At 40.8% G+C, this 19,562-nt stretch overlaps 1 protein-coding gene across 6 annotated transcripts in view; it reads right to left on the reverse strand.

The window, feature by feature from the left end:
• Positions 1 to 19,562, reverse strand: part of PUM2 (pumilio RNA binding family member 2) — a 79,351-nt gene that overhangs the window by 50,865 nt on the left and 8,924 nt on the right. The gene's annotated exons all lie outside the window — the stretch shown is intronic.

The raw sequence follows: 19,562 nt of genomic DNA on the forward strand, positions 1-19,562 counted from the left end.
TACATTTGCAGCAAATGCAAAAAAAGGTGAAATTGAAGTCTTGGACATACAATATCCTTTGGAAAGGAAACAAGCTGTTGTACACAGTATTACTGAGTATACTTAGCAGCAAACAAAGAAAAGCTCAAGACAGGTCTCAAAAGCTACTAGCAAAGCATTGCTTCCAAAATCTAGTAAGTGACTGCATTATCACAATTTCTCACGCCTTATTCCAGGAAATAGAACTCCTCCTTCTCTGTACGCTGGCTTTTTTTGTTTGCAGCAAATAGGAAAGGTATAGTACTAAAGCAAGAGTTGCTGCTGCAACAAACCATCTCCTTTTCCATGGCATGCAGATCCAATGCACTGGGTGCATTCTCTCCTGAGAAAATGATTGCCACAAGGAATTTTCAAAGCCACAACAAGCTTAGAAAAACAAATTAAAAAGGGAAATTTAGAGTTGTTTCTCCCCTTCTTTCTCAACAATGAGATGCAGCAGGGTAAAATGGTAAAGGTATTCAAGTTCAAAGTAAAATTAAAGTTTCCCCTCCCAATACCAGTGTCTCCTTAGGAGTTAATTTCACCAAGTTAACTCATCCGTTTACATTAACAAAAAAAAAAAAAACAAAATGAAGTTACTCCATACAGCTGACAACACATTAAAGAGCACTTTTAAAAAAATACTCAAATACAGGCGAAGAAACAATCTTGTGCTTTTAAAATTCTGGCACAAAAAACTTTTCTAATTCTTTCTTAGCATTGGAAAAATGTTAATTTTCTGTCAAGAGATGTTCTATTGTCAAAATTCTACTCTCAAAATATTGTTATTGCCCCATAATCATTATAAAGCCAGTAACTTTATCAGTAAACTAGATTTGAAGGGTGAGGGAGGATAATATCAGGCTTAATCAAGACAAGCTGAGAGCACCTGCAGAGCAGCAGAAAGAAATTCCAGACGCTCCAGTCAGTAAGGCGGCTTCATTGGGGAACCAACTTAAATGCCTCCATGCAAACGCACACAGCACGGGGAATGAACAAGAGGAGTTAGAGGTGTGTGCACACCTGCAGGGCTATGATCTTATTGGCAATATAGAGACATGGTGGGATGAATCCTATGACTGGAGGGTCAGAATGGAAGGGTACAGGCTCTTTAAGAAGGTCAGGCAGGGAAGATGAGGAGGAGTTGTCACCCTCTATGTCAAGGACCAGCTGGAGTGCACGGAGCTCTGTCTGAGGATGGATGAGGAGCCAACTGAGAGCTTATGGGTCAGCATTCAAGGGAGGGCAGGAACAGGGGACATTATAGTGGGGGTCTGCTACAGGACAACTGACCAGGACAGCCAAGCAAATGAGGCCCTCTACAGTCAAAAAGGATCAGCGTAACACTGACAAGCCCTGGTCCTCATAGGGGACAACCACCACCCCAGCATCTGTTGGAGAGGAAACACAGTGGGGAATAAGCAATCCAGGAGGTTCCTGGAATGCATTGATGATAACTTCCTTCTCCAAGTGATACATGAAACAACAAGAAGTGCGATGCTGGACCCTGCTCTCACCAACAAGGAGGGGCAGGTGGAGAATGTGACGCTCAAGGACAGCCTTGGCTGCAGTGATCATGAAACGGTGGAATTCAAGATCCTTAGGGCAGCAAGGAGGGCACACAGCAAGCTCACTACCCTGGATTACAGGAGAGCAGAGCTCAGCCTCTTTAGGGATCTGCTTGGTAGAGTACAATGGGATAAGGCCCGGGCAGGAAGAGGGGCCCAAGAAAGCTGCTTAATATTCAAAGATCACCTCCTCCAAGCTCAGGAGTGGTGCAACTCAACAAAGAAGTCAGGCAGGAACACCAGGAGGCCTGCAGGGATGAACAAGGAGCTCCTGGACAAATTCAAACACAAAAAGGAAGAGCGTGGAAGCAAGGACAGGTAGTCTGGGAGGAATACAGAGAAATCGTCTGGGCAACCAGAGAACAGGTTAGGAAAGATAGAGCCCCGATAGAGTTAAATCTGGCCAGGGACATCAGGGGCAACAAGAAAAACTTGTATAGGCATGTCAGTCATAAAAAGAGAACTACAGAAAACATGGGCCATCTCCAGAAGGAAATGGGAGACGTGGTTACCCCAGGACATGGAGAAGGCTGAGGTCCTCAATGACTTCTTTGCCTCAGTCTTCACTGGCAACTGCTCTAGCCATGCTGCCCAAGTTGCAGAAGGCAAACACAGAGACTGGGAGAATGAAGAACCACCCATTGTAGGAGAGGATCAGGTTCAAGACCATTTAAGGAACCTGAAGGTGCACAAGTCCATAGGACCTGATAAGATGCATCCACGAGTCCGAAGGCAACTGGCAGATGAAGTTGCTGTTATTCATCACATCTGATAAGTTGTGGCAGTCCAGTGAAGTTCCAACCAACTGGAAAGGGTGAAACATAGCCTCCATTTTTAAAAAGGGAAAAAAAGACACCTGGGGAACTACAGGCCAGTCAGTCACACTTGTGCATCCAGCAAGATCATGGAGCAGATCCTCCTGGCAACTGTGCTAAGCTATATGGAAAATAAGGAGGTGATTGGTGACAACCAACATGGCTTCACTAAGGGCTAATCATGACAAATCAGACATCCTTGTCTCTAAATTGGACAGACATGGATTTGACGGATGGATCACTGGGTGGATAAGGAATTGGCTGGATGGTCACGCTCAAAGAGTTGTGGTCAACAGCTCAGTGTCCAAGTGGAGACCAACGATGAGTGGTGTTCCTCAGGGGTGAGTACTGGGCCCGGTGCTGTTTGACATCTTTGTTGGTGACATGGACAGTGGGATCAAGTGCACCCTCAGCAAGTTTGCTGATGACACCAAGCTGTGTGGTGTGGTCGACATGCTGGAGAGAAGGGATGCCATCCAGAGGGACCTTGACAGGCTGGAGAGGTGGGCCTGTGAGAACCTAATGAAGTTCAACAAGGCCAAGTGCAAGGTCCTGCACGTGGGTCAGGGCAATCCCAAGCACAAATACAGGCTGGGCGGAAAATGGATTGAGAGCAGCACAGAGGAAACGGACTTGGGAGTGCTGGTGGATGAGAAGCTCAACATGAGGCGGCAATGTGCGCTTGCAGCCCAGAAAGCCAACCATATCCTGGGCTGCATCAAAAGAAGCGTGGCCAGCAGGTCGAGGGAGGTGATTCTGCCCCTCTACTCTGCTCTCATGAGACTCCACCTGGAATACTGCATTCAGCTCTGGAGTCCCCAACACAAGAAGGACATGGAGCTGCTGGAGTGGGTCCAGAGGAGGGCCACAAAGACGATCCGAGGGCTGGAGCACCTCTGCTATGAAGACAGGCTGAGAGAGTTGGGGTTGCTCAGCCTGGAGAAGAGAAGGTGCCAGGGAGACCTTGTTGCAGCCTTCCAGTACCTGAAGCGGACCTACAAGAAAGCTGGAGAGGGGCTTTGCAAAAAGGTATACAGTGATAGGACAAGGGGCAATGGATTTAAACTGAAAGAGGGTAGATGTAGATTAGGTCTAAGGAATAAATTCTCAGGGAATAAGGGACTTTTTATAAGGGCCTGTAGTGATAGGACAAGGGGAAATAACTTTAAACTGAAAGAGGGTAGATTTAGATTAGATATAAGGAAGAAATTTTTCACTCAGAGGGTGGTGAGGCACTGGAACAGGTTACCCAGAGAAGTTGTGGAAGCCCCATCCCTGGAATTGTTCAAGACCAGGCTGGATGAGGCTTTGAGCAATCTGGTCTAGTGGAAGGTTTCCCTGCCCATGGCAGCAGGGGAGCTGGAACCAGATGATCTTTAAAGTCCCTTCCAACCCTAATCATTTTAACTTCTGAGGCTGAGTGTCTCTGCACTTTTGAGGAAGAAATTTCATAGCTCAAAAAAAATATTTCCTTAGAAAGAACAATATTTTAGCTAAGATGGATTCTGAAACCAATTCCCAACAATTTCAGAGATCTACTGAAGAGTAAATTTATTGACGTTGAATTTTGGGGGATGCGGGGGTGAAAAAAAATAATAAATCAGCATCTTGTCCTTTTTGCAGCAGGGCTGACATTTAAGTCCATTAGGTTGATTTTATCTTTTTAAAAACTGAAAACAGATTTTTGTGTATCCTTAAAAAAGCTAAAGACAGTTTTTCAAATGAATTAAAAAATAGATTATTTATAATTTGTGTTAAAGAAGCTTTTTTTTTATTAGCTCCAAGGTATAATCAAATCTTTGTGCATGTATTTAGAAAAAATAGCTACAGAAGAAGAAGTATTTATAAAGAAAAATCAGAAATTCAAATTTTGGAGACTTCTGAATTTGGATATTGAAGTTTCTGAAACAGAATTTTATTGTACAGATGGCTGAGTTTATTATACACCATAAGCCACTCCCCGTGCTCAAGTCATGCACTTCAGTTTCAATTATACTAAAATAGTAAATTAGATACTGTTTGACCAAAATCACCTTTTGAGATAGCAGTATCTTTAAAAAAAAATTTGTAGCTAATGCTTGTGAAGTTTTATTTACCATAAACACTACCCAAATTATTGTTAAATAAAAAGAACAAACAACCTGGAAAGATGTTTAAATTTTTCGGCTGTGTTTTTGTTTGTTTGTCTTTTTAATTGGTGGTGGTTTTGGTGTTTGGTTGGTTTGTTGTTGTTTGTGGTTTTTTTTTGTGCTGCAAGACCTAATACTAGATGCTTATTTTGCACAATTCAGCAAAATTAATAAACATGGCCACATGCACTTCCAAGTCTCTAAGAAAAGACAATCTAAGAATCAGAGTAATAGCACAGCTAACTCCTTTTTTTCTTCCCTGAGCAGTTTAGAGTCAACTCTAAGATTAAACTGGTTTTCTGAAATTGTAAATAAACTTTAGTACACTGAACATCGATTTTCATCACTGTCTCCCTTCTCACAAACACGAAATTTGTTAGTGCTAACTACTGCTATCAGCAGCGACAGAAATAATACAGTCCTTTTACTGTAGCAAAGAGGGTCTCCATCTTGGTTTCCATCAAAAAGAGCAACCCACAAAATCCTGTCCCATATCATGAATACTTTTCATAGATCAGTTTACAGACTGGAGGAAATACAGGCAGCACTAGTCTCTTCTGACGATCTGCTTTCTTCAATGCTAGCCCTGTCACTACAAACCCATTTAGAATAATGAGAACGAAGCTAGATCTAGTATATATAAAAACATGTCCTCTCCCTGAAGGAGAAACATTGGTTAGCATCATCTGTATTACAAGGAAGTTTTGTTTTCTCTAATTCAATGCCAACATTCACCTAATTCATATGCTTCAGAAATTTTTAATACATACTTTTTCTAGCTCAAATTCAGAACATTCAAAACAATTTCTCTGTTTTTAGTCATCTCCGTCATCTGGAATAATTCACAAATCAAAAGAGGCCTATGAAACATACTGCTCAACATTTACAATTTTTTCCTAGTTTTGGTTGATTACATCTTTTTTCTTGGAGATTTTTTTTCTCCCCCACAATCACTCTGAAGACTCCTATTTCTCCATTTACCACCTACCTGCTTTTGGGATTAGTTGCTAGATCTAATCTTAGTTTTCAGAAGTTGAATGCTAATAAGTCTTTCCAACTAAGAGAAGCTGGCAATGGTTCCACACTTCTCATACACATCAGAACACTCCACAGGGCCCCCAAATTACACACAAATGGATACTACACACCAAAGCAGTCTTTAGGTATAACGATTCCTCACATGCCGCTGCTAAATAGATAGAATGGTTTAAGCATATCCATGAACTTTTCTCCTTTGATATACCAGTAGAAAATTCTGATATTCTCCTTTCACAGAAACTGGATACAACATACCAGCATGTATTAGTCCGATTTTCATCACAGCATTAGGAACGAGATTTTAACATAGAGTAAAAACAAAATTATATTTTTAGTAGACTCTTTCTTCTTGAAGTTTACAATCTTTCTCTCTCCCTCTTTACTCTGTCAAAACTCCTAGTAAGAGTAGTTATCTCATTTCTACTGTATTTCACTACTACCTCACAGTATGTCTACAAGACATACTTAGTCCTGAATGCTGCAGCATTCAACCAATAAATTGAGTTCATGACAGAGCCAAGCACATCCAGCCAGCTACTGACGAACAGGACAGTCCTTCTAGCCTTCCCCCAACAGCTTTTACCACTCCCCTCGCAATGAACTTGGTTATCATCAAGAAAAAGGTTTGCTTCAGAAGTTCTTTTCCTTCTTCTTCTGTGCATGAGAATCTCACCAGATCAGCCAGCTAAACTGGGTAAAACACCACAGCAGTGAGACCACTAGATTTGACATGGAGAAAGCAACAAGGACAAGTCAGTCTGGAGCAAGATGGAGTAGGAGAACCTGCTTAGTGGCAGCTAGATGATAAACCAGTAATGTGAAACCGTGTCCTGACATAACTCAGAACAAAATTCAGGAGGCAGACTGTTGACTGGATAGTCATCTAGGATTACACAAGAAACACTGCTTAAAATAATGTCCACTTCTGAAATCCAGGCACCCAGATCCAGGGACAAGTACTCTCTCCGATAACCCTGAATGCTACAAGAAACAAACTTCTAACCATTTTCTTGCAAAAGCAAAAATCAGTCCCTTCTTTGAAAAAAAGAGTTGGAGAAAAACAACAACAAAGTAAAAAATATAATACAAAAACATAGGATGACTTCATTTTATATTCAAAAGTGGTTAAACCAGCTGACCAGAAAGTAAGAAAACGACTTTCCTGCAATAAGAAATTCAAAATCTCATCTCTCCCCTTCCAGGTGAATACCCTAACCACTGTGACAAAGAAAAGGACACATTTTGCAGTTGAAGCTATGGTACTAGGCCAGAAATTCAACACGAAACACCTGATAATTACAGTACTGTAACCGGAAAGGGAAGCTACCCTTCACATTGCAAACACTTCAGCCTTTTTCTTTATTCTGTTGAGTGACTTCAATGCAAAATACCTTTTTTTCTACAGGGGTGGCTCTTCTGCAGCATTTATCTTATGTATGATATGTGCTTAAGGCAGAGACTTAGCATAATTAACAAGTTAAACTAATTTAAGAACACAAAAATGGTTGTATTTTAAAACACAATACATAGCAATTCTGCCATCCCTCCATTAAGTTAAACACTGTCTTGTAAAGTCATGTCAGACACTTGACTAGATATTAAAAACAAAAACAACCCCCAAAACATTTCAAATGGGCACCCACCTTGAAACTACTAAACAAAAATAGTATTTTAATACAAATTAAAACATTAGACATAAATCTAGTAGAGACTTATAACAAAGGACAACAAGGGAAAACTATACAACAAGCCTAAACTGCAAATCCCCAAACTTCTATTATGAAACACTGCCATTCAAGGCTGTATATAGAGATTTCTATATTTTGTCAAATTACCTGAAATGTCCTTATTTTGGTTTAAGGCCAGCCGATAGTGCACAAAACACAACAAAACAAAAGCTGTTGAGAAGCTTAACAGACAATTATTAGAGTCACAACTGAGCTGTTTTGTACACAACTTAGTTACAAAACACTAAATATTTTGTGTAACATTTTAAGAAAACAAGGCATTTGTTTGATTAAAGCTCCCTTTGGCTAGATGCATCTTCTCATACCTCTCTGAAGCACCAAGGAACCAAAGGTTTGCTTACTACTAAACTGGTTAATAAAAGTTGCTGCTCCCAAGTGATTCAAAGTCTACAGGCATGCTGTCTTTCGAAAAGAGGTAACATTTTCTGAGAACCATATGGAACAGTAACACAACTGCAGGCTTAACTAAATACTCAAAATGTCCAGCTCCTTAAGCAGTATGAATAAGCAAGATGTTAGGCGTTTCTCACAAAACGCTGAGGCAAACACTTTTAAGTTCTAACACGTATTTCCATGGTTATAATCTCAAAAGCATAATATCTTCCCCCAGTAAATATTTAACAATTCTCATTGCATTAAAATATAGTATTCTAAACCCAACTCAAACTATTTGCAGGCAAGTGAATAATTCTTCAATCCCTGTATTTTGGGCTTAACTCGTATTCTCAGATCAAGCTACACTTTTGCATTCAAATACTCCAACAAAGCCAAATTTAGTTGACCTGGCTCAGCAATCACTCCAGATCTTAATGTTCTTGTGTTTTACTTCCCTGTGAACTTTGTATTGTAAGTTTGAGAAGCAATCCTACCAGTGCTGAGGACATCAACAATTAAAAAAATGGAACTAGCAGATTTCAAGGCAGGGTTTCTGCAGCATGTAGCAAGGAGGGGAGAATATATATATATATACACGCGCACACGCACACTCAGCGAAAGCACTGTCCACTCTGCTGAAAAAGCTAAGTCACAAAGAGGCAAGGTGATCTTAAGATCTGACACTTGTATACACAACACTGACTAAATGTTTTGCTTGCTTTGTTTTCAATAGGAGTATGAGTAATCTGGAAGCATGCACACAGGACAAAGGAATTTCCTAGGTTTTTATCAACAGCATATATGTATATATATAAAATTATGCTGGATAGCACCTCATAATTCACTGCCAAGTTTGGAAATTACAGGTGTTCTTGAGTAGTCCTCTGCCATACAGACCATCCAGAGCAAGCACAGCAGAACACCACCTCCCATGAAGAAAAGCAGAGGAAAATGAAGCACACATCTTGTCACCTGTTTCAGAGATACACGACGGTTCATTGGCCTAACAAGATTCAGGAACCTTGGGTTCTGTTCCCAGCCGTGGACTGAAACATGCTCTAAGAAACAGGCAATCACACTCATTCCCCCCGAACAGGAACCCTTTTATCACGTAAGAAACTTCTATCTGCCTCGCACAGGCTTTCATGTCTGTCTTCCCACCCAACAAGTTCGAGCTTTGCCCTCAGAGCGGCAGAACTGTTAGCACACGTTTTTCTGAACTACTGTCAGGTGTTTTGAGATTATATATATACTGTCATATGCTTTTGAGATTATAACCAGGATTTTAATGTCTACAGTCAAATACTGGCAGAACTACCAGTCTCACACAAATTAGTAATAACGTGTCTGTACTGAAACCAGATTTTATAACTATTTATAACAGTTACACTGTTTGCTCCATTTAAAGAGCTAAAGTGAAATATTCCAACGTAAGTAGGGCATATAGTTTACACTAAATATCTTAGCAGGTTTCCCAACAAAGTCTTTTGATCTAGAAATTATCAAGAGAGGTTTTAAGAAATGTACAGAACAGGAAGTCAGGGTGACGGATGTTGGAGAAGTTTGTAAAATGTCTAGAGGAGAAACACTTGCTAAAAAGTTTATATATAATTTTACAAAATAGAAGAAAAATCCCAGAAAAATTTGTCCAATTAATGTTTTTGTAAATAGGAAATGTTAAAAAAAATAATTAAAACAATTGATTAAAATAATACCTTTTTTAGCCTATTATTTAAATGAGCTACAAGAAAATGTAATTCTTAAAAAAAAGGGTCTGTCTTTTTTTTACTGCTTGTAAATCAAACTGAAGAACTCTCTTTCATACAAGAAATGTACAGGTTTAATCTTCGATGTGAAGTAAGTTTAGGTGTAATCCTGTCTAGTTTGATGAGACTCTTAACCTTCCTCCTACTGCATTCAGACATGCGCATGTTATTCTGCATCTCTCACGCCAATGTTCCTGCAAAAATATACCACACACAAAAAAGGAAGACACTAAATATATTCAGAAGTCTGAAAACAAAGCTGTGAAATTAAATTCGAATTGCAGTTCTTGTCTAAACATGCTTATTATTTAATTGGTGCTGATTAATATATGTACATGACAAATCTCTTTTTTCTAATTTCAAAAGTCTACACTTCTTGTTAAGCTAGTCAGTTAGCATCACCTTCCTATAACAGAGTAATAAGTGCTACCGGTGATGTAACAGAAGTTTAGGGGAATTCAGGAGAAATTTCTAACCATTATTGTTCCATTCTACGCTGACAGGCTTTGTCAGTGAGTAATAACACTACATAGCTACTTCTGTAAGGAAGCATGACATTATTTCGTTGCATTGCTGTTTTGAGATATTAGTCATTACTTCATCATTACCTCTTATTCAAAAACTTTATTAAGTTAAAAAACTTAAAAAAAACTTGAGCGTGTTCTAGGCAATACGCTGTAAAAAAAGGCTTAAAATTTCACCTGTTCGGAAGATGAAAACTCCATATAAACTCAGAGTTTATCTATGTACAAGCAGGAACTAGGGCCAATTTATCTCAATATATATTGGAATGATTAATGAAACATATAACTCATTCTAACAGAGCCAATAAGCTTTTCTTAAATTTGTTAACAAGAACTGGAACAATTACAACATACAGGCCCAGAATCAAGTTTAAATGTCCATAAATTAACTTTCTACATAATAATCAAGACTTTTTTTTTGCTGATGTGTTTTCTTCAGATATCTAAATTATTTTCACTTTTCTATTTGCTACCACAAAATCAGAAACAGAACAGCCCTCCACCCCCTTAGTTCTGGCAGAAGTTTCTAGCATAAGTTTCTAGCATCATGACTTCTCTCTTGCAGTCCAGTACCCTTTGAACAAGCTCTGTGGGTTTTTTTTTCTCCTCCAGCAGGCAAGAGGAAACCAAGGAACACCAACACAGTCTCATCTTGTCAAAGTGGGTGCTAAAACGAGAGAGGAAGAAATGGAACTACCTAGTCTCTAGGCAATGAACTAAATCATGGGTAGCACAAAGAAGAGACTCACTAATTTTTTGACTCCTCACTCCACTATAAGTATCTAGTTTTTCAAAAGAAAGCTGTTGATAAAACACACAACTTCTCTGTACGTCCAGCACAAAATGCAGTGAAAAAACCAAAAGTTTCAAATATATGCCAGTCTGCTTCAAAACCTGCCTTGACTCTTCAAGGTTTTAAATTCTATATAACCTCAAGGACAGCCAGAGAACACTAAAGCATGTTTCTTATAATGTATTTTATAATAACTACTACATGGAAACATAAGTGTTTTCTACTTTATCTGTCTACAGCAGGGGAATGGACACAAAGAAATTGCTGCTATCAACTTTTTCAGCTGTTTTCTAAGGATGTTCTCTTTGGACAATATGTGTATTTAAACTAATCACAGATTTCTACAATTACTTAAAAACTGAAAAAAAAAAACAGTCAACAGTAAAAAAACTAAAGAGACTACTTTTAATTCAATAAGGCTCATTTCTAATTCAGTAAGGACAGCAGCTTAGCCTTGGACATTAATCTCTTATCAAATGTTGGCCAGCATAGTCCTTCAAAGGAAGTAAAAAATAAGTCTAAAATAACCCCAAAGACTTTACATTGATGACAATTAAGCTACTGGAAATAAAGCAGGCTATTTACAATTCAAATTGTAATAAAAGCTTTCTAACAAAAATTACTTCAAAATTTCTAACAAAAATTACTTCAAAGATTGGCATGAATACATCCACGTTATGATGGATTTAAAGCTAAATTTTTCAACCTTTTCACTTAAGAAGCCCAAAATTCAGGAGCACTTCTATGCAAAAGCAGCTATCAGTACATAAACAGCAGAACTTAGGGCAAGCAGAAGCAGTAACTGTGGACAAATCCCTTCCACTTTCAAATTATCATCTAAAAAAGTATAAGGAGGTGATCTTACAGGCAAAATTTCTGATTACATGTCTAAATTCCAGGTTATTAATTCTCATCGAAAATAAGAATTTCCTCCAATAATTTACCCAATGTGCTGCCCCTTTGCTTCCCTTCACGTATTTATCCACTACTTTGCTTTGCTCCTCACAAATTCCACCCTCCTGCTTCCCATAATTCTTCATAAAGATACAGAAGGGCCCTCATGACTCTGACTTTAATGTAAACTGTATCAAACCAAGGTAGTTGTTATGGTTTGAAGTGGGAGGGGAGGTCCGGGTGGCAGAAGCTGCCCATCACACCGGACTCCCGTCCCCCTTAGGGCTTGAGCCAATCGGCGCCTCTGTGAATTCCCCTATTTACGAAGGGACAAAGGAACGGGAAAGGTGTGTCTTTGCCCAGGAGCAAGGAGAAGGGAGGGGGGCATGGCCCGGTACTCCGCCCGTCGAGGATGGCCCCGATGGAGCCGCTTGGGGAACTCGGGGAGAGCCCCGCTCCCGGGGCGCCCACCGGGCCGAGTTCACCCAGAAAAGACTGAGATCTGAGAGAAACGGCCACACAGATAAGAGGTCAGTGAAGATGGAACGGAACGTGTGCCGCGGCTGAGTCCCCCTTGCAAGCAGCCCCTTTGCAACCAGGCCTCGGTGGAGCAAGCAGAGACCCACTCGCAGCCCGTGGAGGACCCACATCGAGAAGAGATGCCAGAGCCTGAGCACGGCACGCATCTAGAGTCCGTGGGATGACCCCCGCCGATGGGGAGGTGTTTCATTAAAGGAGATGCCTGAGCCTGAAACTGTTGTGAATCATGGGCACAGGTCGAGGCACATTTACACATTTTGCATTTGCGCATCTAAGTCTGTACGGAGATGCATTTAAGGTCGATATGACGACCCACGCCAGAGTGCATTTAAAGTCTATATGATGACCCATGGCAGAGCGAGTGGCAACAACTCCTTAAAAGTCCAGGACTGGTAAAGCCCACACTTGGGGCAATCCGATGGGGTAAGGATTTGCCTCCCAGCGGGTAGGATTCACGCTTTCCTGTGAGTAGGGGATCCACTGGAGCAAGGGACAATGATGTAAGGACTCCTTCTCCTTTAAGGGAAGCGGCAGTAACAACATGGAATGAACTGACCTGCACTCCCCCATTCCCTGCCCCCTGCGCTGCTGGAGGGAGGAGGTAGAGCCGGGAAGAAAAGGCAAAGGGGGGGGGAGTGGTGTTATTTTTAAGACCTGGCCTTGTTTTCTTGTTACCCTCTCAAGTAACCGTTTTTGTTTGCTTTTCTCTTTGTAGGTAGCTGTTAATAAATAGTTTTGCTTTAAGAAAACAGCCTCTTTTGTCCGGGACCATGGTTGGTGGGTGCTCCTCTGTTCCTGTCTCGACCTTCAGCTCTTTTATTATATTTTTCTCCTCTCCATTTTACTGGAGTGGGAGAGCTGCGTGGGGTTTAGTTGCCGGATCGGCCTAACCCACGACACTAGTTCAGAAAACTAAAGTATCTCCTACATACAAGAAAGCAGCGTCACACATTTTCATAAGCCCCAATTTTAATCACACTAAAAAAAAGGCAAACTACATTCTAAACCTGCAGGTAAGAACTTAAATTAAGCAAAATAAATAACACTGACCAAAATTTAAAATATTTTAATTTTTGTGACATCTTGAATAATAGAAGGACGTGAATAAGAAAATATGAAGGAACATGCCATAAAGGCAAAAGGCCTGAATAACTACACACAGCCACTGTTTCCCAAGCTTACCGCTCCCACCACCTTATCCTGGATGTCTACACAAAACTCCCCTGGAATGCCTAAAACAAGTTTTAGCTTTGGCACAAAGCTCCACTACCACATAACCACCATGTTTGGAATGAGGCTTCACTCATAATCCCACCTAGAACCTGGAGCACATAGGAATAAAATGCGAAGAAACTTGAGCTGGCTCCATAAGCAGCCAGCTCAGGTCTCTGGTTCCCATTACGTCATGCTCCAAGGTGCACAAATACGTATCGGCTGCCTCCAGCCCATGTTACCTCCACGTGCTACCATTCGGATTTATGCTCCTGTCAATTCCTCGCAGACCTGAACTGGTTCTACACAGAGCTATTGCTGCACAAGTATACAGGGTAATTTATTTATACATCAAAGATAATGCACTGCTGACCACATCCCATTTGCTTTGCTGTAGCATCAAACCCAAGTATCCCAATTCTAATTACTGAATAAACACTAAAGCATGAAGGACTCTGCTTCAAAGAGCTCTCAGTCTAAGCATAGACAAATTATGATGACTGATACAACGAGAAACTGAATTGGTAAAGAAAGAATTAAGTAGTTGAGTACCTTAATGTGAACAACAAGGCATGAGTGCCAGGTATTTGGAGACATCAAGGCAGGAGAAAATTTAGACACTAACAAAAGTAGTATGTGAGAAAGCACAAAAAAGCTGAAGAAAGCACAAGCACACCTGTGAATATACTCAAGACAGACACAACTAATACTGCAATCCACGATGGTAGGCAGCAGTTCACAGTTTGACAGCTGTGAAACAATATGCAGTGGGTGGGAATTGATCAAGTATCTCATGAGCTGAAACCATCAGCTGTGGTTTGAAATGTTGGTGGAAAGGTCAGAAACTATGCAGATGCATCAAAGTGGCAAATGTGACTGGAAGGGGTGATTAAAGAAAAGAGTCTCTGAAGAACACAAGTTACATGGAACAAACTTGTTTGAACAAGCCAGGTGACTGCAACTACTCCTGTCCTGATGACAGTTAATGTTAAGATGTCTATTCCCCACACTACATGCTTGAAACTACTAAAAATACTAATCAAGTATCTGCAAAATTAAATGCTGCAATTTTAGTCTCTCTAGCTAGGGAAGTGATTTAATACCACAGAAAAGTTCCCAATGCTTTTCTCTCAGTTCAATTACATGAAAACACTTTGCAGTATGTCACAAAACATTCCTTTTTAGCTATTTCAAATCAAAGATAGGGGAAAGACAGATAACTGTTATCCTTACCCCATCTATGTCTGCTGCCAGAACTGAGAGAGTCACAAGCAGGTAATAAGGTGATGTCTCAAGGATACAGGTTGCAAGGCATTCAGAGTTTTTGAACACACAAAAAGCCACAACCCTAAAATTCACCTGAAAAACTTATGATACTTGCTCCAAATTATACAGCACTAGTGTTATGGGAAAATCTTACCAAGAACTTATTAAAAAGGTTGTTTCAACAGGGCATATAACATTTTCCAAAACAGGAATCAAATGCCCTCCCAGCACCTCTCCCATAAACACAATGGAGTATCCTTCCAGTCTAAGATTTCTTTTCCTAGTTTCTAAGAGTTGAAAAGTTTTAATAATTTGCAAGTTTGAGAAGCTACTTAAATCATGTATTTGACATTCATAATCTAAGTTTGTAGTTAAGTGGAGTTAAATGCTACTGTAATTAATAGAAGAAAATAACAAAAAACTGAAACCACTGCAAACACAGAAAGACAATACAACAAAGTTGTTACAGAACCTGTTGATTGCAGAAACAGAAATAAATCATCTTCAAAACAGCTTCAGATGGATGTTAACTTTAAAAGAAGAGGGAGGCCTCAATCAGCTAATCACAGAATGGTTTGGGTTGAAAGCTAAGATAAAACTTCAGCTTTTACTATGACAGACCAGCAAGAAAAGTGAAGTACTTCTGCGCCACATAGCTGTTCAGCACTTGAAAAATTCTTAAAGTATCTATTTATGAAAGTTATTTTGAAAGCATTTTAAAATAGTGTATTTCACAATTATATTTTATTTTTAAACTTAAGTAAAAGTTGCAAACAAAGTCAGGAAATAAAAAAAATATGGACTTCAAGCACACGTAGATTTCTAGGGACAGTTTTAAGTAGAATCTATAAATGGAAGAACTAATGATTCAGAAAATTCAACTCCCACTGTAAGGTCAGGAAACAGATTATGTTGTTCCCAATTTGAATGATGAAATTATGTTCATCGTTCCGAGGGATGGCAACATGACTGTGAGGTCTCATATGGGAAAATTATTTCCCAATTTCCATTGCACAAACATATTAGCATATCGTATTTGAACAACAAAACAATCTTATTGTTTAAAATCAAGGCAAAATTTTCACTAGAAATTGTTCATTTTATCCTGGAGATAATGTTAAATGTTTGCTCATTTTTTCAGTTTAATAACATAGAATCATAGAATGGTTAGGGTTGGAAGGGACTTTAAAGATCATCCAGCTCCAACCCCCTGCCATGGGCAGGGAAATCCTCCACTACACCAGGTTGCCCAAAGCCTCATCCAACCTGGCCTTGAACACCTCCAGGGATGAGGCATTCACAACTTCTCTGGGCAACCTGTTCCAGTGCCTCACCACCCTCTGAGGAAAGAATTTCTTTCTTATATCTAGCCTAAATCTGCCCTCTTTTGGTTTAAATCCATTGCCCCTTGTCCTATTACTACATGCCCTTGTAAAAAGTCCCTCTCCAGCTTTCCTGTAGGCCCCCTTTAAGTACTGGAAAGCTGCTATAAGATCACCCCAGAGCCTTCTCTTCTCCAGGATGAACAGCCCCAACTCTCTCAGCCTGTCTTCATAGCAGAGGTGCTCCAGCCCTCAGATCATCTTCGTGGCCCTCCTCTGGACTCGTTCCAGTAGCTCCATGTCCTTCTTGTGTTGGGGACTCCAGAGCTGAATGCAGTATTCCAGGTGGGGTCTCATGAGAGCAGAGTAGAGGGGCAGAATCACCTCCCTCGATCTGCTGGCCACACTCCTTTTGATGCAGCCCAGGATATGGTTGGCTTTCTGGACTGCAAGCGCACATTGCCGGCTCACGTTGAGCTTCTCATCCACCAGCACTCCCAAGTCCGTTTCCTCAGGGCTGCTCTCAATCCATTCTCCGCCCAGCCTGTACTTGTGCATGGGACTGCCCTGACCCACGTGCAGGACCTTGCACTTGGCCTTGTTGAACTTCATGAGGTTTGCACAGGCCCACCTCTCCAGCCTGTCAAGGTCCCTCTGGATGGCACCCCTTCTCTCCAGCATGTCGACCACACCACACAGCTTGGTGTCATCAGCAAACTTGCTGAGGGTGCACTCGATCCCACTGTTCATGTCTCCAACAAAGATGTTAAATAGCACTGGTCCCAGTACCGACCCCTGAGGAACACCACTCGTCACTGGCCTCCACATGGACATTGAACCGTTGACCACAACTCTTTGAGAGCGACCATCCAGCCAATTCCTTATCCACCGACTGGTCCATCCATCAAATCCATATCTTTCCAGTTTAGAGATAAGGATGTCGTGTGGGACAGTATCAAATGCTTTGGATAAGTCCAAGTAGACGATGTCAGTTGCTCTTCCCCTATCCATCAACGCTGTAACCTCATCATAGAAGGCTACCAAATTAGTGAGGCAGGATTTGCCCTTAGTGAAGCCATGTTGGCTGTCACCAATCACCTCCTTATTTTCTATGTGCCTTAGCATAGTCGCCAGGAGGATCTGCTCCATGATCTTGCCAGGCACAGAGGTGAGAGTGACTGGCCTGTAGCTCCCTGGGTCTTCTTTTTTCCCCTTTTTAAAGATGGGGGCTATGTTTCCCTTTTTCCAGTCATTGGGAACTTCACCAGATTGCCACGACTTCTGAAATATGATGGATAGTGAGTGGCTTAGCAACTTCATCTGCCAGTTCCCTCAGGACCCGTGGATGCACCTCATCAGGTCACATGGACTTGTCCACCTTCAAGTTCTTTAGATGGTCTCAAACCTGATCTTCTCCTACAGTCGGCGGTTCTTCATTCTCTCAGTCCCTGCCTTTGCCTTCCGTGACTTGGGCCATGCCCAACATCCACGCATTTTATCATGGCTATATGAATTCTAATAGATCCTCATGGAAGTCATGCCGAATACCTGCAAAAACTCATACATAGAGCTTCTTGGCCACACCACAGAAGTAGTAAAAAGCTCTTGAACTCAGTAAGGGTCTTTCCTTTGTTCTCTCCCTCCCCGCAAAAAAGGGGTATTTCTTTGTCTCAGCAGCTGTTCACAAAACTTCTCCAGAGAAGTTTGTAAATTCTAACACAAATGAGTTACAGCAACCACAGCCCAACTGAAGCTTTGTGCAAACACAAAATTTATATTTTTCTGTTTATAGCACCACTATCCTTCTGATGCTTTGAAAAGGCTGCTAAAAATCAGAGCACTTTTCTGTCATTCTTTTGCTGATCAACTCTTGCTTCTTCAGGATCTGACAAAGGCTCTGGTAGACTTTGGGACTCCGAAGTTTTCACTGTCAGTTCCTACCCTTTTCCTTCTACTGGAGGCAGAGAGACCAAAGGAAGCAAACAATATGTTTAAATTTATAACGCAATGTATTTAGCTTAAACTGCTGAAGGGCTTAAGTACCTTTGCTATGAGGGAGTGAAGTAGATCGGGGAAAAGACAGGACAAATAGCTTGGGCAGTATCATGTTGCTGTAGCTCTTTGCTTCAGCACGCGGGAAGAATATTTGCAAGTACTCTGATATCCAAGAAAACACATCCTGAGCTTCCCCAAAACCTCATCTGCCTTAAGTCCAAATACTGTGGACTGACTGCTGATCGCTAAGCCTTTGTATCCTAGACAATCCTTCATCCCAGAAGTGATGTAAATTAATAACAAACAGATCACTAATCTATCTGCAGCCCCAGAGGGATGTTAACAAAAGGATGATGCTACAGTAGACAGTGGTCTTGCTCAGGTGCTGTGCTATCAAAGATTCTGAAGTGCTTTTTTGGTTGAGGGAAAGAAAAAAGTCAAAACCCCAAGTGAAACAGTTCTGATACTTAGTTCATTACCCTTTATAAGTCTTTCCAATATTAAATATTTAAAAGGATGACGAATGAGACCCAGGGATGGTTATTTCTAAATTAACAAGTTTATACTTACTCCTGCCAGTCAGTGACTAGATCCTCACTCTTGTTTTAATTTGAAGGGTGACAACGGCAGCCTCCTGACTCAAACGGCACTTTCAGCTTTGACATCTTGTATCAAGGAGTTGCGCATGCATTAACTTTCAGCTGAGTGTCCAAAGATTTCTGGATATCATCTCCCATGCAAATGAGTGCTCCTCTAGCCTCTGCCCTCCCTCATGCTGCCAATTATTCTGTATAGCCTCCCCCTCTGCCAGAAAAGTAGTTCAACTTCCCAAAGTTTTTGGCATATGAGTAACTGCTGTCCATCACTTTAATTTTCTGTTGCTACAGCTGAAGCAACCATAGAAGGACACAGACAGAATGTGAATGTTAACGATATCACACATTTCTGCCTCTTATTCTGAAATGTTCGATAAGCCAGTGATATTAGTTTTGAGTCACAGCAGCTAGTTAATTTAGACACCAAGGTGTCAGGCGTACACTTAGGAAAAAAGATGTTTCCATCTCAACTAAGGGTTGAATTCCATTCAACTGTGGTGTCTTTGAACGGAATTCCGGCTCTTCTCTCAAACACGTGTGGCATCTGAAGTTTTTCCATCATAGTCCTGATAATTTCAAAATCAGCACACATTAAGTCTTAGTAGTACCATGGAACTCCAGGATAGTCCACTTGATCTTTCCCTGTGCTATCAATGCCCTCTAATGCTACTGTGTATTAGTATAGAATATTTCAGTTGGAAAGGATCTTCTAGGCCAACTGCCCGACCACTTCAGGGCTGACCAAAAGTTAAAGCATCTTATTAAGGGCACAAACTGCCCTCCAACTATTGACATGTCTCTGATAATTCCCATAGTTCACTTCTCAGCAATCCCTTATGAGGGACACTGACAACCAATTCTTCAGTCTTTTAACCAGAGTAAAAATTAAATATCCTATGAGACAAATAATTATCTTTACTAAAGACGCTGTCCTTCCTTATGCTTAATAACGTTTCATTCTTT

The sequence above is a fragment of the Tauraco erythrolophus genome, chromosome 2 (assembly GCF_009769465.1).
Source record: "Tauraco erythrolophus isolate bTauEry1 chromosome 2, bTauEry1.pri, whole genome shotgun sequence".
NCBI classification, from domain to species: domain Eukaryota; kingdom Metazoa; phylum Chordata; class Aves; order Musophagiformes; family Musophagidae; genus Tauraco; species Tauraco erythrolophus.